The 27,032-nt window shown below is 46.7% G+C and overlaps 1 protein-coding gene across 4 annotated transcripts in view; it reads left to right on the top strand.

Moving 5' to 3' along the window:
• Tjp2 (tight junction protein 2) overlaps nucleotides 1-27,032 on the top strand; it is a 147,743-nt gene that overhangs the window by 13,820 nt on the left and 106,891 nt on the right. Inside the window, exon 1 of one of the 4 annotated variants that reach the window (XM_029472524.2) lies at nucleotides 3,576-3,772. The exons of 2 other annotated variants lie outside the window; for them this stretch is intronic. The gene's annotated coding sequence lies outside the window, so the exon portion shown is untranslated. Of the gene's footprint in view, nucleotides 1-3,575; nucleotides 3,773-27,032 lie in introns of those variants that run through there. One more of the 4 variants, XM_021151541.3, reaches the window with a different exon arrangement.

Here is a 27,032-nt window from a genome sequence, read left to right on the forward strand (position 1 = left end):
AAAAAAAAAAAAAGAAAAGAACAGATAGTCCAACTTCCAAAGTCTCCATAGGCTATAGCAGTCTCTCAACAATGTTAAAAGTCAAAGTTCAAAGTCTCTTCTGAGATTCATCCAATCACTTAACTATAATCCCCAAGGCAAGACAGGAAACCAGCTAGACACACTCCAAACTCTGCTTCTCCGAGTCTGATGTCAAAGTGGTCTTCAGATCTCCACTCCTTTTTCATCTTTGTTGACTGCAACCCACTTTTTTCCCCTGGGCTGGTTCCACTCCCTGTTAGCAGCTTTCCTCAGTAGGTATCCCACAACTCTCACAGCTCTAACACCTTAGGGTGTCCAAGGCAACTTCAATGTTATAGCTTCTTGTCCCAGTGTGTCTGGGATCCACACACGATCAATCTTCTGGGCTCCTCCAAAGGGCTTGGGTTACATCTCCAGCTCTGCCCTCTGTAATGTTCTAGGCTCTGGTTGACTCCACTCCACTGTTGCTGCTGTTCTTGATGATCATCCTATGGTACAGGCATCTCCAATACACTGGGGTCTTGCTGCAACTAGGCTTCACCCATATCCTCTCATAGGTTCCCTTCATGGTGCCAAGCCTCAACTTCTTTGCATGACCCCTTCAGTCCTGGGCTATCAGCTGCAACTGAGGTCACACTTTTACCAATGGCTTGCCCTGGCCTCTGACAGTCCCAGTCTTCAGCTGCTCTTCATGACTCCTTCATGTCTTTAAAACCAATACAACCGGGGATCGGGGGTGGGGTGGGGGAGGGTTGACTCTTACCCATTACCTAGTCCAGCTGCAGCATGAGGTATGTACGACCTTGGCTACCTCTGGAACACAGCTTCTTTGTGGTCTCAGGTAATACTTCCCAGAAGATTTCACCTCAGTGGTTTTGGTCTCTTCTTAATCACTGCTAATTTCTTAGCTCCAACTAGCCAGCATCAATTGTCCCAGTAGTGTCTTCTATCTTGACTGTAAAAGCCAGAGCCACATGGCCGGCCAAAGCTGCTGAGTCCTGCTGCTTGCTGGGATTGGAGCATGGCTCCTCTTATATTACCAGCTTTCTGTTTTCCAATTCCCTCACTTCATAAGCTTGGCTGCCCTGGAACTTGCTCTGTAGATTGTCCTTGAACTCAGAGATCTGCATGGCTCTGTCTCTTGGGATTAATGGCATGAACCACCATGCCTGGACCTAAACTTATTGAGCTTGGAGAAGCCTCTAGCTATACAGATAATGTGAGGATCACTTAGACTATTAGATATCTCCAGGCCTGGTTATGGGAGCTTGAGGAGTCCCTGTCTGTAAGGGTCATTTAGACTACTAGCCACCTCCAGTCCTGGGTGTGGGAGCTTGCTATGGTCTGGCTCAATGATAATATACATCACCAGGCTATAAGTCGCTTCTCGTTCTCAGCTTTCTCAATGGAACAACAGGTTTTGGGTTGTTGATTCTGTTTGTTTGTTTTACATCTTTCCCATCGGAAAGACAATCCTGTGTGCTTAACATTCCTGGTTTCCCTGGAGATCTGTGGGCACAAGGACTTCACGCTGTACTCCCAACAAGGTCTCAGGCTAGCAATAGACTGTAACTCTAGTTCCAGGGAATCCAATGGCCTCTTTTAGCCTCTAACAGTACCAGACATGTACACAGACATACATGCAGACAAAACAACCATACTATCAAATGCAAACATAAATAATTTAAAATGCACACACAAACACACACACACACACACACACACACACACACACACACACCTGGATGTGGTAGTTGTTAACTCCACCCCACAGTTACCTGGCAATAGCCAGGTGTGCCTGACTTACTATAAAAGGGGCTGCTTGTCCCCTCCTCACTCTCTTCTCTTCCCTCTCTGTCCCTTTTCTCCCCATTCCTCTCCCCCTCTTTCTCCACATGTTAATGGCTGGCCTCTGCTCCTCTTCTCTCTCTCTCTCTCTTAAAACACAACAGCAGTGTTCACCCATTATTCCAGTTCTTGGGAGGCTGAGGCAGGAGGATTACCCCAAATTTGGAACCAGCAGGATTGCATGGAAGGCCCATTAGGGCCATAGTAAGTAAGACCTCAACTCAAAAAAAGAAAAAGCAAATTCATGTATAGGTGTTTTTCCTTTCTTAGGAAATGGAGGCACAATTGGTATGCTTTTATTTGCTTAACAGTTTGCTTGTGCTCATTTTTCTTAAAGTGATACTTTCTTAAAGCCTGAGCCTTCAAGGTTTGATCTTCCTTTGCCTGGGGTGTGTGTGTGTGTGTGTGTGTGTGTGTGTGTGTGTATTGGCAGGTCTGATAACACCTGTTCCTCAGGATCTGTCCATGTTGGTTTATAAGACCGGGTCTTTCATTTTTCGGGGGCTGATAAATCCAAGGATCTGTCTCCCCAGCTCTGGGATTACAAATCTGTGCTACCACTTCCGGTTTCTCTTGTTGGGTTTTTGTTTTTGTTGTTGTTGTTGTTGTTCTTTTTTTTCCTTGAGAGAGAGTGTCTCAGTTGACAGTTACTCCTGGAGAAGGGTTTTGTGGGGAGGAGAGGGCGCTCGTGCGCGAAGTTGCCTGGAATAGAACCTCAGCATCCTTTACAGGATTTTTTAAAAAGCAAACTAAAATACTTAGAATTGCAACGCCGTGGGCAAGTGCGCGCATTCATACCGCACAACTATCACCACTATCCGTCTCGCCATCACCACAACTTTTACCCTGTACTCTGGAATCTTCTTAGGATTTTTTCCCCCCTGAGACAGGGTTTCTCTGTGTAGCCTGGCTGTCCTCGAACTCAGAAATCCACCTACCTATGCCTCCCAAGTGCTGGGATTAAAGGCATACGCTACCACTATCCAGCTTTTCTTTTTATTGTTGTTTTTTTTTTTCCTAGGATTTTTAACTAGAGTAGGTTAAATGGAAGGCGAACTTGCGCCCCGGGTGCAGCCTTGGGCACCAGGCACATTCCTCCTTCCCCGCGGTGTGACTAAGCAGCCTCTGGGCTTAGCGCTCCGCCCTCACCTATTGTCCCCCGAGAGGAACCGGTATTTCCGGATTGGAGCCTCAGAGCCAGAGATCCAGGGTGAGAGGGAGGTTGGAGGGGGAGGGGGATTGAAATTGATCTTAAAATTTACCTTTCACCGATACCATTACCTGTTTCTCTTCTTCCCCAAACAAAAATCAACCCGTTCCACTCCCCTACCGTATACATACAGTGACCCACAAACGCCCTTCCCGTGGTTTCTGAGGGGTGACTGACCTTTCCTCGCCAGCACCCGCGGAAAGACTGAAAGCAGATCTGGGCACGAATTAGATAAACCCTGCAAATGTTTATACTCTTGAGCCGAAGCTTGGGGGTTTTGTTAAGAGGCAGAAGTGTCGCTCAGTCCCTGCCCCACCGCTGGGTGGCGCCGGTGAGGCCTCCCCCTCCGCCAACCGGACGACCCAAAGTGGCGCGGGCTACTTTTTTTTTTTTTTTTTTTCCGGGTCTGGAGGAAGCAGGTGATGGCCACCGCCCATCTACCCTCCCCCTAACCACACACACACTCTAGATAGGCACTTTTCCCCCTTTCTTCTAGCCCTCCAAACAGGAAATAGGTTGAGTCACAACAATACCCAGGAACGGCCGGTGGCCGAGGTCACTGCTCCCGCCTGCTGCGGCAGCCCGCGGCACTCCGCCTCCGGACAGGCGCTGCCCGCGCTGCGCCGCCCGACGCCTGGGACCGTCGCCTCCTGCGCGCTGACTCTACTGGCTGCCGCCGCCCCCCTTCTCCAGGCGAGTACCTGCCGCTCTGTCCCTCCTGGGGTACAAGATTGCTCTGGAGCCTTGGCTCGCCGCGGGGCAGCGTGCGTGAACGCCGTGGGGTTTGGGATGTGATTTCTTGAGCACTGCTTTTTGCGTGCGTACTTCCATCTCCCACCCTTGGGCAGCCTCGCATCACCGGGGTTGACTTAGGGTCACCCGAGATAGTTTACGCCGCGGCTACAGGTGCCTGGCTCCTCCTTGTCCTTCCAGGCGGGGACATTGTTTCGCTCCCGCAGAGCGTCTCTTCTGCTAGATTCAGGGGGCTTTTGGGTTTCTGTTGGCAGCGATGGTATCTAAGGGGTGGGTGACCTGGTTGGACGCGGAGCGAGGGAAAGCTGGTGTCTGTGTGCAGGTGGGGGCGATCCTGGTGACCGTGGGTCTGCCCCCTCCCCCGCCGCCGCCGCAGACAGGAAAAGTCTCGCCGCTTTGTGAAACATTTAATTCGACTTTGTGAGTGTGTGTGTGTGTGTATATTTGGGGTCGTTCGACTCTTTTATAAAGGACGAGCTGAGTTGTCAACACAGGGCGTTGTCAGCTCTCCAGGGCTGCTTTCCGTGACTTTTCTATGGGACTCTCAGTCAAAGCCGAGTTGGAGATTTTTATGTTGGAAAAAGGCCACCGAATGCCAAGCATTCTCCGAGCTTGAAAAGGGTGTTTTCCAGGCTGCGGCAGTGTGCGAGAGGGATTCTGAGCTACTGTCTCCTAGTTGTCCACTGCGCCTTCCCAGGTCCTCAGGTGTGCGGGTTCTGTTCAAAGGCTCCTCTGGCCTCTAAAAGTTTCCCGACTTTCCTAGTTCATTTGAAAGACCAGTTTCCTGGTAAGGAGAGAGGGATTCTGGGACATTGCCTGGGGGCCTCTTGAAAACCCAGGTTTCAGGCCGCACCCTAGACCTGTTACCCCTGGGATCTATTTGCACTTTGACCTTTGGGAACCTTTGGCCCAAGAAAAGTGGCGGTGCCCAGCTAAGGAATGAATCACGTCGGACTCCCACTCAGCCTTAAATCTGAATGCTATTTTAAAAATGGGGACAGACAGTACAACCACACTGGACCTACCCACTCCGCCCCCAGAGCCATTGGCTCTTTATTGAGATTTGAAGATATTTGGCTAACATATAAGACTGCAGTTTTTGTTTCTGGCCTTGAAATGTTCCTTAAAATGATACAGAACGTGAAATTGAGCATTTTAACCTTCCTAAATGTTAAGTTAAACGGCATCGAATGCCCTCAGTTTTCTTCAGGGGGCTGAGAATCCTGACTAGGAATGTAATAAAAGTAGAGTCACTAGGCAGAATAGATGCAAACGTTCCAACATTGCTAAGTGGCCAAGGTAGGATAGCTGCAGGATTCTGTTGTGTGCTTTCCATTAAGGAAGATAAAGAGCCAGGAGGATTTTCTTTTGTCTAGACTGCAATGGAATGGAATCACCCAGGAATGGGGGTCAGCCTGCATGAATTAACTAAGTATAGATTCCCCGAAAGCTCTTAATTCCTCATGGCTTTGTTACTAAGTAATGAAACTGCACTTAAAAAAAAAATTACAGGGCTGGAGAGATGGCCCAGAGAGAGGTACTGGCACTGACTGCTCTTCCAGAGGTCCTGGAGTTCAGTTCCCAGCAACCACATGGTGGCTCACAACCATCTGAAATGGGATCTGGTGCCTTCTTCTGGTGTGCCTGAAGACAGTTACAGAGTACGCATATGCATTAAATAAATAAGTCTTTAAAAAACGTACTTTTCAGCCGGGCGTGGTGGCGCACGCCTTTAATCCCAGCACTCGGGAGGCAGAGGTAGGCGAATTTCTGAGTTCGAGGCCAGCCTGGCCTACAAAGTGAGTTCCAGGACAGCCAGGGTTACACAGAGAAACCCTGTCTCAAAAAACAAAACAAACAAACAAAAAACTTACTTTTTATAACAGAACTTGGTGGCACTCAGCTTTAATCTCAGCACTCAGAAGACAGCAGGACGAATTCTGTGAGGTCCAGGCCAGCATGGTTACCAGCAAACTCTAGGCTAGCTAATGAGTGTTTTCTCCTTCCACCTTATGGGTCCTGGGGTGGGAGAGAGCCTGAGACTTGGCTGCAAGCCCCTCTACTGCATGAGTCTTCACTGCTACCCCCCACCTCCACCCCACCCCATCCCCGTGTGTGTGAGTGTGTGTGTGTGTATGTGTATGTATGTGTGTGTGGTGTGTGTGTGTGTATGTGTGGTATGTGTATGTGTTTGTGTGAGTGTATGTGTTTGTGTGGTATGTGTAGTGTGTGTGTATGTGTGTGTGGTGTGAGTGTGTGTGTGTGTGTGGTGTGTGTATGTGTGTGTTTGTGTGAGTGTGTATGTGTGTGTGTGGTATGTGTGTTGTGTGTATGTGTGTGTGGTGTGTGTATGTGTGTGTGTGGTGTGTGTATGTGTGTGTTTGTGTGAGTGTGTGTGTAGTGTGTGAGTGTATATGTGTGTGAGTGTTGTGTGTGTGGTGTGTGTGTGTGTGGTGTGTGTATGTGTGTGTTTGTGTGAGTGTGTGTGTAGTGTGTGAGTGTATATGTGTGTGAGTGTTGTGTGTATGTGTGTGTGGTGTGTGTGTGTGTGTGTGTGTGGTGTGTGGGTGTGTGCACTGTATGCACCGGCATGTGGAAGCCAGAACTTGACATCAGGTGGCTTCCCACCTTCTATACTGAGGCAATGTCTCTCTCTCACTTGACCCCAGAGCTTCCTGATTTGCTTGTCCAGCTAGCCAGTTTGCTCTGAGGGTCCCTGTCTTTGCTTCCCAGTGAGATTACAGTCTGGGCTCTACATCTGCCCCACAGTTACTGTTGTCCATAAGGGAAGTTTCAGTGGCAAGTTCTTTACCCACTGAGCAGTCTCCCCAGTCCCTCCCCTACTTTCATATGTGTATATATATAATCTTTCATATATATTGTATATGGGTGTTTTGCCTGACTATGAGCTGTGGTCTGTCTAGTGCTCTTGGAGACCAGAAGAGGGCATTGTATTCATTAACATTGAGGTTACAAACATTGGGTTTTGGGGAAATTAAACCTAGGTCCTCTGGAAGAACAGCCAGTGCTCTTAACCACTGTGATGTCTCTCCAACATGCCGCCCTCCCCCCTTCATTTAACAGGGACTCTAAGTTTTAAAAGTAGTCTGAATGAACTTTAAGAAAAAGCTTCTCTCCGCAAATATTGGAGCCACGGCAAGACTTGAGGGGACTAAAAAAGATTTTAAATAAAAATTCAAAATATTTCCACCTTTTTAAAAATATATTTGTAAAAGATTTATGTTTGACTATGTGTCCAAATGTGGGTGTGTGCCGGATGATAAGACCAGAAGAGGGTGTTAGATCCCTTGGAGCTGTAGTTCAACTGTGAGCTGACTGACTGGGTGTGTTGGGAACCCAACCTTATAGAGTTCTGCACTTAACCTCTGAGCTCCAATCCCTTCCTGTTATGTTAATGTGCAGAGTGAGGGTCCAGTAGCCCCATCCACAGTAATAAGGATATTTCTATAGCTTAGTGATGAGTTGTTTTCATTTGTTAAAAGGTTCAGTTTGTGGTTTGATGGCACATTTTCCGTGAGAACATAAATGTGAACAGGTCTCAGAAGTCATTGTGATGGATCAAGAATGTGACTCAGGACACACAGCAGACAGGGTGCAACGGTGCTGGACACTTTAATAAATAACTGCCTAGTCCTTCAAACAGGCTTCTTTTCTTTCTTAAGACTCATGACTGATTGTGTTGGGACTTTCATCTGGAGGAGTTACGCACACGGAGGAAGGAGTTTACAGCTTCCTTTGATTGAAAAGTCCCTTTGAAATTGTTGACAATAACTCAGCCAAGATCTAGCAAGAAAGTCCGTCCATTTCCCCATCCCACCCCCCCTTCAGGAGATTCCTGCATTCACAGCGTTCCAACCGCTAATTCTTCTTACTTCTGCAAGGCTGAGTGGAGCGGAGTTTCCCTTCTTTCTTAGAATAGCTTTGAAAACATACTGTAGTTTCATGTTTTATCTAGCGACAAATGCTGTTTTGTTTGCAGTCCACAGAGAAGGGGGAAAATCTTTAGGAAACAACGGAGGAGGAAAATTTTTATTAAAACTGAAAACCTGCCAAGTCTTTGGCTCACTAAATCCGTGGTTTAGATTGGAATATGTAGGTGTAGGCACCTGTAGTGGTTCTCTTATATAAACAGGTTTAGGAGTCAACTCAGGAAACTGCATGCACACACACTTGAGTGGACATTCAAACTAAGATACTGTTTTAAACTTTATTATTTTATCAATTCTTATGTATGGCCTTTTTTTTTTTTTTTTGCCCATGTATAGGCCAGTGCACCACATCATTTAGTGCCCTTAGAGGTCAGAAAGGGCATGTGGTGTGCAGATATACATTTGAACAAAACACCCGTACAGAAAGCACAGAATAACAATAATAAAGACTTAAGAGGGCTGGTGAGATGGCTCAGTGGGTAAGAGCACCCGACTGCTCTTCCGAAGGTCAGGAGTTCAAATCCCAGCAACCACATGGTGGCTCACAACCATCCGTAACGAGATCTGGTGCCCTCTTCTGGAGTGTCTGAAGACAGCTACAGTGTACTTACATATAATAAATAAATAAATCTTTAAAAAAAGACTTAAGAATCAGTCTGAGCCAGGCAGTGGTGGCCCACGCCTTTAATCCCAGCACTTGGGAGGCAGAGGCAGGCAGATCTCTGAGTTCGAGGCCAGCCTGGTCTACAGAGTGAGTTCCAGGACAGCCAGGGCTACACAGAGAAACTCTGTCTTGAAAAAACCAAAACCAACCAACCAAACAAACAAACAAAAACTCAGTCTTAGTTTGCCAGTTCTAATCTGCACCCCCCCTCCTCTTCCTCCTCCTCCTCCTTTTTCGAGACAGGGTCTCTCTTTATAACCCTGGCTGTCCTGGGACTCATTCTATAGACCAGGCTGGTGTTGAAATCATAGATAGATATCCTCCTGCCTCTGCTTCCCAAGTGCTGGGATTAAAGGCATCCGATCCATCACCATGCCAGGCCTCTCTTTTTCTAAATGAATGCTTCTTGATACTAGTCTTCATGGAGATTTGGAACACTGGTTTCTCCATAAGAAAGATTAAGGTATTTAACTTTGATTTAGTGTTAGTAAACACTTGGTGTATGATCATTGTAAACCAGAAATTTCTGAATATACTGTGATCCAGTCGTCTTCACAATAACCTCAGAGGACTCTCCCCCTCCTCCCTCCAGCCCCCTCCAGCCCTCCCTCCAGCCCCCCTCCAGCTCCAGCTCCCTCTCCAGTCCCCCTCCAGCCCTCCCCGTCCCTCCAGCCTCCCTCCTCTCATTTCACAGAACAGACATTGAGGTCGCCCTGATCATCTTGCTTGAAACCATGGTTCCTTCTCGTCATTCACCCGTATCAAATCAGAAGCGCTTGGCTGCCTGTTCTCACTCACTGCCAGGAAGCTAGATACCCACCCATTCATTCTTCATTAGAATCTTCTGGACTATCAGGTTCTGCACTATGAGTGCACTGAAGTCAGTGGAAAAAAAAAAAGAACCAACACAGAAGTAAATGCCAAAGGAGCAGAAGGTTCTTCTGTTGGTCCTTGAGACCTCCGATGACCTAGCTTATGCTTGGCCTGACTGTAGTCAGACAAGCGCCTGACAAGCCAACTCTGGAACACTTTTATTACTGACACGGATGGATAATGCTATTCTCGCATGCCAACCTGAATGTACTATCTGGTACCCCAAAATGCGGTCTAGCAGCACACAGCTGGATGTGGCGACACACATCCTCCTGTGAGAGTGTGCTCTCGAACTGGGCGGGAGGATGGAGAGGTCTGTGCTCGGCTGCGCTACCTAGCAGAGCGGACCTTTACTTCCTGGCGCAATCAACAGGAGCATAGACCACAAACTCAGAGATGCTGCAAGCTTGTGTGTAAAATTAGAGGAATAATTATCTCCTTCTGGGTTTGTAGCGAGGCCTCAAAAGCTCTTACGTGTAAAAGTGCTTGTAAACTGTAAAATGGCAACAAAAGCTGCATCTTCTCCCCGTTGGGAGGAATTTATAATGCAAAGGAGCTAGGAAAAGCCACCCAGATGCCTAGCACTCTGTAATTTATCTAACACTTCTCAGTTAACAAGTCTGTTTGTAATTCTCTCAGTAGATTTAAGCCAATTAAAAAACATTTTTTTTCCCACAAAATGTGAAGCTGGGCATGGTGGTGTATGCCTTTAATCCCAGCAAAAGGCAGACAGATCTCTGAGTTTGAGGCTAACCTTGTCTACACAGGACCTAGCTTACACAGTGAGACCCTGCTGCAAGAATAGGCAGAAACACACAAAAAAAGGAATTTTATTTTGATTATTCATTTACCATCCAATTCAACTACTATAATGAATAATTCAGTGTATACTCATTGTATAACTATCACAATGATGATCAATTTTAGAACTTTTTTTAAAAAATGATCTATTTGTTATGCAAGCAATGTTCTGTTTGCATGCATGTCTGCACACCAGAAGAGGGCACCAGATCTCATTATAGATGGTTGTGAGCTACCACATGGTTGCTGGGAATTGAACTCTGGAAGAGCAGCCAGTGCTCTTAATCTCTGAGCCATCTCTCCAGCCCAAATTTTAGAACATTTTGTCTGTCTGAAAAGAACACTTTCTCTCTAAGACCTTTTACTTGTCTGGCATGACTCAGTTTCCCTCCCCAAATGTCCCAAGGGTAATCATTGGTCTCTCTTAGGGTTTCTATTGCTGAGATGAAACACTATGACCCCTTACCCCCTCCACACCCCCCCCCCCCAAAAAAAAGAAGCAAGCTGGGGAGGAAAGCATTTATTTGGCTTACAATTCCATATCACTGTTCATCACCGAGGGAAGTAAGGACAGGAACTCAAACAGGGCAGGAACCTGGAGGCAGGAGCTGAAGTACAGGTCATGGAGTGGTTGCTGCTTTTTGGCTTTCTTATGGAACCCAGGACCACCAGCCCAGGGACAGCCCCACCCACAATGGGCTGGACTTCCCCCATCAATCATTATTTAAGGAAATACCCACCAGCTGCCTATAGCCTGATCTTTTTTTTTTTTTTTTTTAAATAGAGTCTTTCCTATATCTGGAACTCACAGATTCAATTAAACTTGATGCCTGTCTCTGTATCACCCAGGCCTGAGGTTACCGACAGACACCACAGTGCCTGGGTTGTATATGGGTGCCGGGGATCCAAATTCAGGTCCTTATTTCTGTGCAGCAAGGTTGTTGACTGAGCAATCTCCCCCGCTATAGGGTTTAGGGTGTCCACTGGTCTCGGGATGTAGGAAGTTGACTGGGCTGATGCCGGGCGGGCTGGTGTCGGGCTATGGAGTGGCGTCCTACAGTCTGGGGTCCCCGGGACAGCCGGAGCTGGCTGGTTCTCAAGCTCTTGAGCACCCAGGCACCGCAGGATGCCACGGAAGAACTGAGAACGGAACGGAGTGGGGGCCCAAGGGCTGGATCTAGCCCAGGCCGAAGGGGAAAAGAAGGGAGAACTCTGCCTGGGTCCCTCGAGGTAGAGAGAGTCCTCGGCTTGTCTGCAGGCAGCTTGCTTGGCTTGGTGGAGGCCGTGGCTGGGAGCGCTGAGAGGACTTCTGGCTGTCTGGCTCTTTAGAGAAGGCCTGTTCCATGGCTCCCCGAGGTGGATCCCGATGAAAAGAGGCAGTCCATGGTTTTAAGACATTTATTGTCATGGCGGAAAGTAGGTGAATAAAACCATACTCCACTTTCTCAGAGCAGGCCTGAGGTTAAATTCCTTTTGCAGGGAGGAGTGTCTGGGAAGGGGAGTTTATTGGCTAAGCCTCCAGGCCTTTAAAAGGGAGATCTGTCTTGAGGCTAAGTGACCTGTGGTCACTTCCTCTACCTGTAGAGGGAGTTGGGCCATTGCCCTATGTGACTGATGGCCACAAATCTGTGGAGGACTGGGGCCTCCTGTCAGGAGCCTGGTGTCCAGGAACGTGGCAAAATGCCTTCCATCCCTTCAGGGTCATCGGGGTTTCAAGCCTGTGCTCAGCCAGAAACCAGGCCACCTTTCACTGCCACCACGTTCTGGGTTTTTAATTTGCGCTATCTAACTTGGCATGGAGTGGGTTTGTGTTTTTCTGATAGCTGATGATGCTTAGTATCTTTTAAAAAATGATTTGTTTGTTTGTGTTTGTTTTTCGGGTTAGGGTAACTCTTATTTAGCCCTGGCTGTCCTGGAACCTTGCTATGAAGACCAGTCTAGCCTTGAACTCACAGAGATCTGTCCCCTCTCCCTCCAAGTGCCCAACTTATTAAATTGTTTTTAAGACAGAAACTCCTGTAGCTAAGATTGGCCTCCAACTCATACATATATAGCTAAGAAGGACTTTGACCCTCTGACCCTTCTGCCTCCACCTCCTGGCATGTTTTATGAGATACATGCCTGGTTCATGTGGTGCTGGAGGCTGAACTTGAGGCTTTCTGTGTGGTGTTCTCTCTAGGCAAGGTGCTCCAGTAAATTATGTCCCCGGCCGCTCGTGTGTTTCTAGGACCGGTTTTTCTTGGCATGTTTTCCCCTTGAAAATTAGACACAGAAGGAGATCTACTTTGAAGTAGGCTCTCTGGTGAAGTATAAGTTGAGCTCTTTGTTCTTCTATTTTGTTTTGCTTAGCTTTTGATTTGCTTCAAGACTTGATGTAGTTCCCGATCTTCCAAAAGATTTGACTGAAAAACTAGTAAGTACACAGAGCATCTTTGCAGAGTGTATTTGCGTAGGTAAGCGAGGACTGATTCCACAGGCCGACTTCATGTCTGTAAAAACAATGTGCTCCTGCCCTAGTTAGGGTGACTGTTGCTGTGACGAAACATGATGACCAAGAAGCTAGTTGGGGAGAAAAGGGTTTATTCAGCTTACATTTCCACATCACAGTTTACTGCTAAAGGAGGTCGAGACAGGAATCAAACAGGGCAGGAACCTGGAGGCCAGAGCTGATACAGGGGCCATGGAGGGGTGCTGCTTACTGCCTTGCTCCTCGTGGCTTGCTCAGCCTGCTTTCTTATACAACCCAGGACCACCAACCAGCCCAGGGATAGCACCACTCACAATGGGCTTGGCCCTCCTCCACTAATTAAGAAAATGTTCTACCAGTTTGTCTACATCCCAGTCTTATAGAGTCCAACCTCTCAAGTGACTTTAATTTGTGTCAAGTGAACATAAAACTGTCCAGCATAACACCCATCCAAATGTTAATAACACGGTAAGAGGTGACCATTTAAAAGTTCTTATTGATTAGCATCCGTCCATTCTACTCATTAAAATATCCAGTGAAACTAGAGCTGTTGCTCAGTGGTAGGGTGTGTGCTTAGCATGCTCAAGGCCTTGAGTTTTTCCTCAGCACCTAAGCTGGGTTTGGTGGTAGATAGTTCCATCCCTGCCCGTGGAAGGATGAGGCTGGAGGCTGGAGAGCTCAAGGGCCAGCCTGATCTAAAGGGTGAGCGAGATTCTATCTCAAGCAAAACAAAACAGAAACCCAACACCAAAAGTAAATGACCTATATAAGCCGGGCGTGGTGGCGCACGCCTTTAATCTCAGCACTTGGGAGGCAGAGGCAGGTGGATTTCTGAGTTCGAGGCCAGCCTGGTCTACAGAGTGAGTTCCAGGACAGCCAGGGCTATACAGAGAAACCCTGTCTCGAAAAACCAAAAAAAAAAAAAAAAAAAAAAAAAAGTAAATAACCTATATATACTGTTATACTTTAAAACCCCGTTAATATAATTTACTGAAGGATACCTAGTATCAAGTTCCCCCAGAAGAGGTCTTAGTATATTTGTTATTTTCCAACCTTCCTGTCAGGATTTCTTCTTTGGTGTGTGGGAGATTAATTATCTTCATGTTGTATAATCAAAAATCAGTATTGGATTTCTTAGTTGCCCGTTGTGTTTTATGGGGGCTCAGTTTATCAAAGTCAAGTTTTAGTTCCTATGATGAGGAAAGGCTAGGAGCCTCAGGAGAAATGGAGAAATGAGCCGCATGTAGTACAAGAGAGTTATTTCCTGTTGAGCACTGCCTGAGACAATGGTGGCCGGCTGGCTTGTGGAGGGTAGTGCAAGGGATTCTCAAACACGAGTCTATGTCCGCACCATAGGAGAGCTGGGTAAAACACGGGCCTCTGTCTGACCTTAGACCTTTCCGCTGGAAGTCTCTCTGAGGGAGTCTGAGACTGGATGTCTCTAACAAGCCCCTCTCAGAGCAGATGGTGCTGACGTGGCAGGGGAAGCTTCCAGGCTGAGAGCTGATGGTTTGTGGGCATTTGACAGCAGGGCTGGATTGTGTGAGGTGGAAAGGCTGGAGCGGGGTTGGGCTCCTGGCATTCGGGTGTTTGGTAGAGTCAGGGGTGTGATGGGGGTAGGGGACAGCCAGGAGCTAATCACTGACTGCAGGGACGCTATGGGGAGTGGGGTGGGGTGGGGTGGGGTACAGGCTGGAAGGAGAACTAGAGCCTCCAAGGGATTAGAGGGTGGGGACATGACCAGAGTAGCCAGGGCCTACTAGCTCTCCCTAAAAAAGGAGAGTAAGGACCTGGGAGGTACTGGTTTCAGGGGAGGGTCTGAGCTGCCATCAGGGGGCAGGCTGGAGGAATCGGAGGAATCTAGGTCCTGCCTTCCCAGGGTTTCTGGAAGGCACACTTTGCTAAGGGTCCAGTTGTGCAGCTTACAGTCCCAGGATGGTGTGGACTTTCCTTTAAGATATCAGGACCCTCTTTTGTCCTTCAGGCCTCAGACCCAGGACTTAGGATCGACTCCTCCCTCTTCTCGCCCAGCATCGCTAATTGGCCTAGAACCAAGGTGAACTCTGGAATTCTTTCTTGTACACAGAGCCCACATCACTAAAACTCACTCCCCTCCTTGCCCGTGAGCTTAATAGCTTTAAAGATTTGTGCAGCCCTGGACCCAGTGTTCTTAGCATAACTGGATATAAGCCGATTCTGAGAGTGGGTGCTGACATGCGCGAGTGTTTGTGACAGTCCTCATCGTGAAGGTCAGAAGGTTTGCTACCGGGAAGAATTCCCGGCAGGGTGGTGGCTCATCACTCAAAGCCATCAGGCCTCTACCCTTCCTGTGGGGTGCACAAGTCCAGGTCCACATCCTCTCATTTGCTTGCCTATTCCAATTGGAAGGAATGTTTAGTACATCTGAAGATGTAAAAGATTCTCTTAGGTTTGGGAAAGAGGCACTCGTTTGTCCTAAGCACTCTCTCGTCTGGGGAACCTGCAGCCAGCAGAGCATGGTTATTTAATATCTGTGTTTTATAACCGCCTGGCTTTGTCTGACTGCTGAGCAGGGCCTGGGTAGCTCAGACATACTTTAGACATTCCAGTCTGTCCTCCCTCCTTCTCAGGCCTCTGTATGCATTCACCTTCCCATGTTCCCCAAAGGATGGGTGAGGCTCCTGCTTAATGGCCAGGAACAATGGACAAGCTTCCTTCTGTGGAGTGGTTGGTCCCCAAGACCATAGCCAGCTTTGGTAGGTTCAGGTGGATTCACCAGGCTCAGCACATGGCTGTACTTAGGACTAATTTATTATAGTGCATGGACACACTAGCAAGGGGACATTGGAGCAAAGCTTAGGGAACCCAAGAACCAGCTTGCAGTGCCACTGGAGCACCCGGGGGAGTCACAGCAGACATGTTTTTTTTTTTGTTTTTTTGTTTTTTTGGCTTTTCGAGACAGGGTTTCTCTGTGTAGCCCTGGCTGTCCTGGCACTCACTTTGTAGACCAGGCTGGCCTCGAACTCAGAAATCCGCCTGCCTCTGCCTCCCGAGTGCTGGGATTAAAGGTGTGCGCCACCACGCCTGGCCACAGCAGACATGTTTAATTCCCACGGCAATGTATTATCAACCTGGGAAGACCATTAGAGCAGCGTTTCTCAACCTGTGGATCGAGACCTCCTTTGGAGTTGAACGACACTTTCATGGGGTTGCCCAAGACTGTTGAAAAGCACAGCTATTTACATTGCAATACGTAACAGTAAGCAAACTACAGTAATGAAGTAGCAACAAAAATAATTTTATGGAGGTAAGGGGAGGGGAAATCACCGTCACCGCAACATGAGGAACTGTGTTAAAGGGCCACAGCGTTAGGGAGGTTGAGAGCCACTCACTACCTGAAAGGCTTAGCACCGGGGATTTGGTTGGAGAGTTGTTTGGGCATTTGCTGCGTACATGTGCCAAATCCCCAAATTCAAATTCCCAAAAGGAACTCAGATGTCGAGCAGAACCCGTACTTGTGTCAGTAGCATAGAGACAGTCAGCCACTCTAATTATTTCAGTTCTGGGACTGGGGAGCTCTGCCACCCATTGAGTAAGACCTGAGGGCAACCCCAGTCGTTCCCTCTCCCCGACTCCCCCTGTGGAGGCAGGATCTTTCTGGGTAGCTCAGAATGTCTTGGAATTTACTGTGTGAGCCAAGCTAGCCAGCATCATACTTGTGACACCTCATTCATCCAGTCCCGGCTTCCTAAGTGCTGAGATCATGGGTGTTCTTGTAGGGCCACCCTTGTAAGCGGTATCCTCAGAAGGACGGCAGGCCGGTCTGTGATGTTAGCTTTTGTGTGTGTGTAGATAGGAATAAGACTAGTGAAGTTGTTGGTGGAGTCCTTGAACTTGAGACGGGGTCTGTGCTGCAGGAGAGGGCAGAAACACGTGTGTCCCTTTACCTTACCTTTGTCTTGACTGGCATGGTAGCCTGGAATGCTCACTACAGAGACATAATGTGGTAATGCTCTCTGGAACATAGTTGAAAGTCCTGTTCCTCCATTGCTTTTTGTTTGTTTTGAAACAGTGACTGTAACTGTAACCCCAGCTGGCCTTGAGAGCGGAGCAGTTTCTCCTCTTCCGTTTCCCACATGCTGGGGTTATAATTGTGAGCCACCATGCCCAGCGATTCATTCACTTATTCATTCATTCATTCACTCACTTTTTTTCACTGTTCACACTGTATAGTCCTGGCTGGCCTCGAAATCACAGATCTGCCTGCCTCTGCCTCATAAGTGCTAGGATTAAAGGCCCACGTCATCACACCCAGTTCATTCTTTTCATTAAGAAAAAAATATTGCATGGGTGGTTTTGCCTGGATGTGGACCTGAGCACTCCTGTGTGCCTGGTGCCTGAGGAGAAGTGTCAGAAGAGGGTGTCAAGATCTTCTGCAAACTGCAGTGACAGAGGCTTGTGAGCTGTCACATGAGTGCTAGCTGGGACTGGAACCCAGGTCCTCTGGCAGTGTTCTTAACTGCTGAGCCTTCTCTCTAGCCCTCATTCATTCATTCATTCATTCATTCTTATTGTGCTTATTTTTATTGCCTCTTATATACTGGCTAGGCAGAGTCCCAGGTAATGGGTATGCAGCGTTGAGCACCGAAGTCTCTGGCCTCATGAGACCTGTGTTCTAGGGAGAAATGAATACGTTCAGTGTCAATTACATCACTCTGAGAGGTCTATTCCAGGGTCCCCAGGGCAGCCAGGCTTCTGTTAGGAGGACTGGAAGGCTTTAATCAGACTAACCAGGGAAGAAATCACATCTCCACTGTTAACTGTGCGGCCTTTTTCAAGTCACTTATTTACAGCGGTGCCTTTCTTCCTTTAAAGCCATGGGGCATTTATAGTCAAAATAGACTGAAGTAGACAGGAGAGTGTAACTAGAATGTTTATGTTGGTGACTGTCACAAGAGAAATGTTCACTAAATGATGGTTTAGTGACAGCTAGCCAAGGGGAAAGCTGTGTCTGACAGAGGCTGTCATCTGCTAAGCTCCTGCTCTGTGTAGCCCAGTCAGGATGCCTCTGTCCCCCAAGTTCCAGCCCTGGTTCACAGGCTCACAGCATGTCTGTGTTTTGAAGCAGGGTCTCTCCATTGTGTAGTCTTGGCTGTCCTAAAACTTGCTACATAGACCAGGCTGGCCTTGAACTCAAAAAGCTTGTCTACTTCTGCCTCCTGAGTGCTGGGATTAAAGGCGTGCACCAACATTGTCAAACTTCCCACAGCTCATTAGCTGGGAAGCCGGCTTCAAACCCAGGCATCTCATTCTAGATTTCAGGGACCTAGCTTTTCTGCTGCCTAATCAGAGAGAGAATTTTAATACTAGTCTCTGTCATTTCATATGCTGATTCCTGAGAAAGGAGACATGTACTAGAGATTCAAGGATGAATGTCGTATCAAACCCCTCTTTAGGTCCTTTCAGAATGCTCAAGTAGACAATTTGTACGGACATCATTCTTTCTAGGCTGGTCTCGAACTCATTATGTAGCTAACTGTGACTCTGACCTCTAACCCTCCTGCTCCTTCTCTCGTGCTTGGGTGTATACAGTGTTGTGGTTTGAATGCAGAGCTTCACACACAACTAATAAACACCGTGTTTACAGCCAAACAAAAACAAAACCCCGCCCTTTCTTTTTCTGCGTGTGTGTGTGTGTGTGTGTGTGTGTGTGTGTGTGTGTGTGTGTGTGAGCACATGCGCCGCACGCCACAGCACCCATGTTGAGGCCAGAGGACAACTTGGAGTCCGTTCTCTCTTTCTGGGTGGGCCCTGCAGGTTGAATCCAGGTTATCAGGCAGAGAGGGCAAAACAGAGCCCCTTGCTCAGTCTGTAGCCTCTGGCCACAGGTGGGTGGGTGTATCTCAACACCTTGGTGCCTTCTCCATTGGGACTTGCACCTTAAACTAGCTCCTATGGTGTTCGGAATCCGGGGTCAGGCCTAGTTGTTCCTGTGATCCCAGGCAAGAGCCATCGCTGACTCCAGGCCCACGGTAGCTACAGGACAAGCACATCGTGTCTGCCAGTTGTCATAGCTTCCTCAAGTGAAGGTTTGGAAGCTTTCTAAATCCTACACATGAGAGTATTTGAGTGGTTCACAAATTAATTTTGGATTTAAAATATGTAGGACAGAGGTTCAGAATCCGGAATGGTCACAGGGTAGGAGGGTTCATTACGGCTGGAACACACAAGCTGGGGACATCTTCATTCTCCATGGATTTTCTCTGGATTCTGCTACCACTTCAGCCCTGGGATTCCCAAACACCCGGGTTTTCAATTTCCCCGATTTTCACATAAAGACTACCCTGCCTTGGGCTCTCTGGATTCTTAACTTGATGTTGGAGGAAGTTGTATGTGCAGGGGAGAAGTGCGCAAAGAGGACTCTGTTTTTGATGGCTGGGAAATGAGAACTGAGGGCATGTTCTCGTGGATCCCAGGCTGTGTAGCCAAGGGTGGCCTGAAACTTCTGATCTTCCTGCTTCCACCTCCTGATTGCTAGGACTGTAGATTTGTGCTCAAAACCCAGTTTGTGCCATGTGGGGAATCGAACCCAGGACTTTGTGTATGCTGGTCAAGTGCTCTACTAACTGAACTGTATTCTCAGCCAGTTTCTCTCCCTCTCCCTCCCCCTCCCCCTCCCCTTTCTTCTCTCCCTCTCCCTCTCCCTCTCCCTCTCCCTCTCCCTCTCCCTCTCCCTCTCCCTCTCCCTCTCCCTCTCCCTCTCCCTCTCCCTCTCCCTCTCCCTCTCCCTCTCCCTCTCCCTCTCCCTCTCCCTCTCCCTCCCCCTCCCCCTCCCCCTCCCCCTCCCCCTCTCCCTCCCCTTTCTTCCCTCCCTCTCTCTTTCCCTCCCCCTCTCCCTCTCTCCCTCCCTCCCTCCCTCCCTCCCTCCCTCCCTCCCTCCCTCTACCTCTCTTTTGGACTTAGGGTATTTGTAGGCCCAGTCCCCATAGAGGTCTTCTTACCTCAGTCACTGAGTGTTTGAATTACAAACTTGAACCAAGTCTGACTGAGGAAGATTTGGTTTTTGAGGCCAGGTCTTGCTGGGTTTCTGTAATAAAAAACTACACTTCTTGCTCCAAAGGGACTAAAGGATAGTGTCTTAGTTAAGGTTTTACTGCTTTGAACAAATATCATGACCAAGACAACTCTTATAAGGACAACATTTAACTGGGTCCGGCTTACAGTTTTAGAGGTCCAGTCCATTATCATCAAAGTGAGAGCATGGCAGCATCCAGGCAGGCATGGTACAGGAGTTGAGAGTTTTACATTTTCATCTGGAGGTTGCTAGGGGAAGACTGATTTCCAGGTAGCTAGGAGGAGGGTTTCAAAGCCCACTCCCACGGTGACACACTTCCTCCAACAAGGCCACACCCACTTTAACAGAGCCACGCTTCCTAATAGTGCTACTCCCTGGGCCAAGGATATTCAAACCACCACAGACAGTTTATTTGGAACCAATATGACCAAGGGCAAGGAACACATATTTTGGGTTGTCCTGAATAATGCATTCCACTGAGAGAGAGAGAGAGAGGGAGAGAGAGAGAGAGAGAGAGAGAGAGAGAGAGAGAGAGAGAGAGAGAGAGATATCACATGGGTTTTTATAGTCACTAAACAAGAAAGTCATAAACCAAGGTGTTTAGTAAACACCTCTGGGACCAGTGGGTGGGTTCCAGCAGATGGAAGCCAGAGCTCTGCTAAATTTAACAATAAGTTTGGAAATTTTTCTTCTAGTAGTTACAAAGACAATAGGTCAGACTTAGAGGTTGGAAGTAAATGTCTTTTATAATTCCGGCTCTTAACTTGCTACATTCTATCTCAGCCAGTCCATCTGCAGGATCCTCAGCACATATATGTCTTCTTCAGACAGTTTCAGTTCACCTGCCCAGGGTTGGTCTTCAACTCCTGGGCTCAAGTGGTCCTCCTGCCTCTGCCTCCTGAGTAACTTGGACCATAAGGAACAGCTGATTGTATAATGGTGTTTCTGCACCAAGCTTAGAGGAAAATTCTCTTTTTAGTGAGGAGGGGAGGGAGTTTCAAACCCTATACAGTGTTTCTCTGTATAAACCTGGCTATCCTGGAGCTCACTTTGTAGACTAGGCTGTCCTCGAACTCAGAAATCCGCCTGTATCTGCTTCTTATAGTGCTGGCACTAAAGGTGTGCACCACTACACCTGAAAATTAGGTACCACATCACAAGGAAAGTTTCTTAGATCAGGATTTTGCATGAGAAAAGATGGGCAGAAGAAAGCCCAGATGTGAACCTCTGGAATGAATGTGCTCTAAGGACATGTCTGGAGGAAGGAGGTGAGTCTGAGCTGAGCCCCCTCCCCCTTTTTAAAAACTCCCTGACTTTTCTACTTTGAGTTCAGGCTTTTCCAGCCCCCTGAAAGCAGACCACGCCCAGGGACACAGGCTGTTTGCGGGTATTTCCAGTTTTATGCTCTGAAAGCAAAGGCATGGTTAATGTACCCACCGGGAAAGGATGCCTGCTCTTCTTCAGTAAAACATAGGAATGGTTCAAAAGAGCACCAGGCTGATCTGGGATTTTTTTTCCCCTTTTGAGACGAGGTCATGACATACATCCTGGCTTGGTCTGGCAGTCACCGGATGGACTGCGCAGGCCTAGAACTTTCAGGGGTTCCTGTCTCTGCCTCCCAGCTGTTGGAGATAAACATACAGCCATGCTCCTGTGTCTGTTGGCTGATGTGTGGATTTTGTATATTCCATTTTTATTTATTTATTTTTATTTATGTGTATGTTTGTAGTTGTGTGCGAGTACATGCCGCATATTGCGCAGTTGCCCTTGGATGCCCGAGGAGGGCACTGGAGCCACAGGTAGACATGGGTGCTGAGAACCAAATTCATGTCCTCTAGAAGAGCAGCAAAGATTCATAATTGCTGAACCATCTCTCTACATTCAGCCTCTACATTCAGGTTTAATCTTCTGGAGAGAAAACTTGAACATCTTGATCTTAAAGTTTATTTGGGGTGAGAGATATTTTACATTTTAAATAGCTATTGACGGATACCTGTAATTCCTGCACTTATGAAGCTAAGGCAGGAGGATTATCTGGATTTGGAAGCTAGCCTGGGCTACATACTGAATTCTAGGTCAGCCTGGGCTACACATAGCATGACCCTATTTCAACAAACGGACATACAAACTAAAACTTAAAAACAAAAACAAGACCACAAATGTAATATAATGAATTCACAAATAAAAACTAAATAAAGGTGGCCACTCAGACACACACTTGTTGGTCCCAAACTCAAGCTCAGTGTGCAGTTACAGCAGCCATTCTGAAGCATTGGAGCTTCAAGTAAGGTTTTTGTCTGCTTGCTTTGGGTTGCTTCAAAGCACAAGTTGTATGTGTAAAGAATTTCTAGAACTCAAAGCCTGACACCTTTAATCCCAGCACTGGGGACCCACGGGTATCTCTGAATTTGAGGCTAGTCTGGTCTACAGAGCCTAGGATAGCCTGGGCTACACAGAACAACACCCCCCCACACACACACACTTTTTCTCCCAAAAAAAGAATTTCTATAACTCTAAGGAAATAGGAAATTAGCTTCATGAATACACATTTCTAAAGAACCTTTAGAAGGCTAAAGAACACATCACATATAGAAGGGATATTTTGTCCAGATTAAATTTTTCTATATTACTGTCTGTATTACAAAGGGATTCACACAAAGATGATAGTATAAGAAATAAATAAATACATCAGAAAGCTGAATAACCTAATTTGGGTTTTTGTTTGTTTGTTTGTTTGTTGTTGTTGTTTTTTCGAGACAGGGTTTCTCTGTGTAGCCCTGGCTGTCCTGGAACTCACTCTGTAGACCAGGTTGGCCTCGAGAACTCAGAAATATGCCTGCCTCTGCCTCCCAAGTGCTGGGATTAAAGGCAGGCGTGCACCACCACGCCCAGTTTGAATAATCTAATTTGTAAGAGCAAAGTCAATTTCTTACTGTATTTTCTAATGTATAATTATTTTCCTTAGGAAAGATCCAAATTTAGTTTTGTGTGAGGTCATCGTAGATAAGAATCATTTTGTAAGAGCTCTGGGTTCAATGTTGGGAGAAAAAAAAATCCAGTAGCAAATGACACTTGACAACATGCCATGTATAAGCTATTTTGGCATTTCACCATAGTAAAACAGCTTCTATGGGTAACAAGTTCAACTTGATTTTTTTCCCCCTGTGGTTAGCTCAGGCCTCTTATTTGGGAGGGTTACATAGTAATTTTTATCACACTCATTAGAAACACAATTTGTTAGAACAAAGTCTGTTGCAAAAGTGTAATTACATCTTCCTGTGTGGTTAAATGAGGGCTGAATGGAACTTTTTCCAGGGGTGGCAGATGTAGCTTGCCAAGTTCAAGTTCACCCTAATAAAAGAATTCTTGTGACTAACTGGTGCTACTTGTTTGCAAAACAGCCAGTGGGAGTAAGACTCATGAAAGCTATGGAAATGAACTCTTTCAATACCAAAGGGGCTGTCTCTTGTTTTTCTGCTCTGTTTTCTGTGTTGTGGTCAGATGATGGTAATTGCTTAGCTGGACAGAGTGAAGAGAGCACTTGGTCTTCTATAGTTGTTAGGAGGAATCATATCTTGTATGTCCTCAATCTTCTCACCGTTAAAAATGGGGAAAAAAAAGGGACTGGAGAGATAATCAATGGTTAAGAGCACTGACTGCTCTTCCAGAGGTCCTGACTTCAATTCCCAGCAACCACATGGTGGCTCACAACCATCTGTAATGGGATCTGATGCCCTCTTCTGGTGTGTGTGAAGACAGCTACAGTGTACTCATATATGTAAAATAAACAAAGAAATCTTTTTTAAAAAAATAGGGAAAAAATAGGGAAAATAGGAAAAAAAATAGGGAAAAATGGTCCAGGCATGTCAACCTCTCTCTCTCTCTCTCTCTCTCTCTATATATATATATATATATATATATATATATAGGGAAAATAGGAAAAAAAATAGGGAAAATAGGAAAAAAAATAGGGAAAAATGGTCCAGGCATGTCAACCTCTCTCTCTCTCTCTCTATATATATATATATATATATATATATAGAGAGAGAGAGAGAGAGAATACACACACACATACATAAAATCTTAGGGTAAATATTATGAATACATAAAATCAGAAACACTCAAGTTTTGACTCTTATTTATGCTTTGACAATTTTATGCATATAGACATTATATCTTGACTCTATCCACTCTTAGCTATCACACTGCTACCCCTTTCAGTCGCTCCCCAACAAAGCCCCTCCTACTTTTACTTCTTTTTCTCTGTACCCTGAGATCACGTGAGCGCTACTCTTGGAATGGTGAACGATACTCTTGACTTACCTTGTGTGGGTAACTGCAGCTGTGCTGAGACAGCAGTGCAGTGGTTACATCATGTCCAGAGGACAGCACTTCCCAGCATCCCTCCCATCCTCTGGCTCTTACAGTCTTTCCACATCCTATTCAGCGCTCCCTGAGCCTTGGTGGGGGAGGGGTTTGATATAGTTGTCCCATTTAAGACTGAATACTCAACAATCACTTATTCTGCACACTTTGACCAGGTATAAGTATTTGTATTGATCTCTACAGTGCAAAAAGAAGCGTCTCTGGCCAGAGTTGGGACCAGCACTAGTGTACAGGTACAAACATATTGGGTTGAACCCTAGGGCCTATAACTTTTTGAGCCAGGAGCTTTTGAGTAGGTTTATAGTATGAATAGGTATGAATTTATCTTGTGGAGCAGGCCTCAAATCACTCAGAAAGCAATTGGTTACCCCCATGACTTAGTTAGAGTTTTACTGCTGTGAACAGACACCATGACCAAGGCAAGTCTTATAAAGGACAGCATTTAATTGGGGCTGGCTTACAGGTTCAGAGGTTCAGTCCTTTATCATCAAGGTGAGAACATGGCAACATCCAGGCAGGCATGGTGCAGGAGGAGCTGAGAGTTCTACATCTTCATCTGAGGGCTGCTAGCAGAATACTGATTTCCAGGCAGCTAGCACTAGGGTATTATAGCCCATGCCCATTGTGACACAGCTACTCCAACAAGGCCACACCTCCTAATAGTGCCACTCCCTGGGCCTAGCATATATAAACCATGATGCCCTATGACCTTCATGCCACTGTGGCACTAGTGATGGCCACTTAGGCATCTTGGCTGAGAGGTCAATTTTGTACAGTCTTCATTGCTGGGTAGTCCTGTTGACACCCTGCCTCCCCAGCAGCCTGCACATCACCCCACAGCACCATGAAAGCTAGCTGGCAAAACCAGCTACAGCTTGATGTCTCTATGTCCTGCAGCAGACTATATTATTGTGTCTTCAGCAAGAGGGTCTGTCCAGCTAGTGATGGTAGGCAACCAACAGAAATGGCAGTCACATATGTCCTGGTCAATAAAAAGGAGGTATCCCACATCTAGCACTGAGCGTTTCATTTCATAGCCCATAAACATTCAAAAATTAAGGAAATATATGTGGAAATGGAAAGTTTCAGTGGTTGACTTGAGTCACCCTGAATGTGTCGTCGTTGTCGTCGCATCATCATTATCATCATAGTCGTCGTCTAGTGTCGTCGTGTCGTGTCGTCTCGTTGTCCTCGTATGGACGAGGGTCCCGGACTGAAGCAAAACATGGAAAGGGGTAAAGGCAGCTGGGTACCAGCTTTCCCTCTGTCTGATTCAAGCTGCCAACATGTCCCCTTGTCAAGATGGACCCCAGCCTCTGAACCATGGGCCAAAATTAACCTTTTCTCGTTCAAGGTGGTTCTTGTCAGGTATTTGGTCACACTGTCAGGAAAAAAAAAAATACACATGGTTTAATGTTTTCTTATTGATTTCCAAGGAGTTTGAGAGACTACTAATTTAAGTCGTGGGGGTGGCGCACAGAAAAAGAGAGAGAGACAGAGACAGAGAGAGACAAAGTCTAGGAAAAGCTTTTGAACATAGAACATTTATAGAAGTAGAGTTCATGAGAGGAGGGGGTGAGGAGGCTGAGACGCCTGTGCTGATCGGAACCGCTAGTGGATGGTTCCTCCTGGTTTTATTTTCCCTTTATATGTGGGTTTTCTTAGACAAGGAAGGACAGCGTGGTTCTTGACGGCTGGGAAAAGAGAACTGAGGGCATGTTCTCATGGATCCCAGGCTGTGTAGCCAAGGGTGGCCTGAAACTTCTGATCTTCCTGCTTCCACCTCCTGATTACTAGGACTGTAGATTTGTGCTCAAAACCCAGTTTGTGCTATGTGGGGAATCGAACCCAGGACTTTGTGTGTGCTGGTCAAGTGCTCTACTAACTGAACTGTATTCTCAGCCAGTTTTCCTCTCTCTCTCTCTCTCTCTCTCTCTCTCTCTCTCTCTCTCTCTCTCTCTCTCTCTCTCTCTCTCCCCTCCCCCCTCTCTTTACCTCCTTCCCCTCCCCCTCTCCTTCTCCCTCCCCCTCTCCCTCTCCAATCTCCTGGAATGGCCGGTGCCTTACACACAGATGAATCTAGAAGCCCAAAGGATGCCGTTTCTTCCCATGTTGTTTTTCTCGACCTCTTGTCCTACCATGAGGTAGGACGTGTGGCTGCTAACAGTCTTGTCTCCCTGCCAGCTTCTGTTACTGACTCTAATGCAAGAAGGCAGTCCTTTTTTTTTTTTTTTTTTTTTTTTTTTTGCTGTTTTAAAGATTTATTTATTTTCTTTTAAGTATAGGAGTGTTTTGATTTTATGTATATGTGGACCATGTTTACACACATTCCGGGTACTCATGGAGGTTACAAGAAGGCATCACGTCCCCTGAACTCAGGTTCTCTGCAAGAGCCACACGTGCCCTTAACCTCTGAGCCATCTCCTGTCTTGGCATTCCTCTTTTAAAGTCATATTCATCTCAGAAAAGACTAGTGATCAGGTCCGGATCATGTGTACCATGAGCCATCATTGGATGCGGTCCACTTTACCATGAGAGCAGAGAGTGAGGAAGGCCCTTCAAAGGGGAGTCTTACAAAAAAGGAGGAGGGATGTGGTTTCTAAGTATCTCTAGTCCAGATTTTTTTTTTTTTTTTGCTGTTCTTAAAGATTTTATTTATTTTATGTATATGAGTACACTGTAGCTGTCTTCAGACACACCAGAAGAGGGCATCGGATCCCATTACAGATGGTTATGAGCCACCATGTGGTTGCTGAGAATTGAACTCAGAACCTCTGGAAGAGTAGTCAGTGCTCTTAAACACTGAGCCATTTTTCCAGCCCCAGGTTTGGAATATTTTTATTCGAACAGGGTTTACCTGTCTTGAGTTTTATGATATTTCAAAATATCCTAAGAAAGAATAGACAAGATGTGCTGCACAGGCCTGTCATCTCATCACTTAGGAAGCTGAGCTGGGAGAATCTCCACGAATCTAAGGCCAGTCTGGGCTACCTAGTGAGACCCTG

The sequence above is a fragment of the Mus caroli genome, unplaced genomic scaffold (genome assembly GCF_978045245.1).
Source record: "Mus caroli unplaced genomic scaffold, Mus_caroli_1 scaffold_20, whole genome shotgun sequence".
Lineage (NCBI taxonomy): Eukaryota > Metazoa > Chordata > Mammalia > Rodentia > Muridae > Mus > Mus caroli.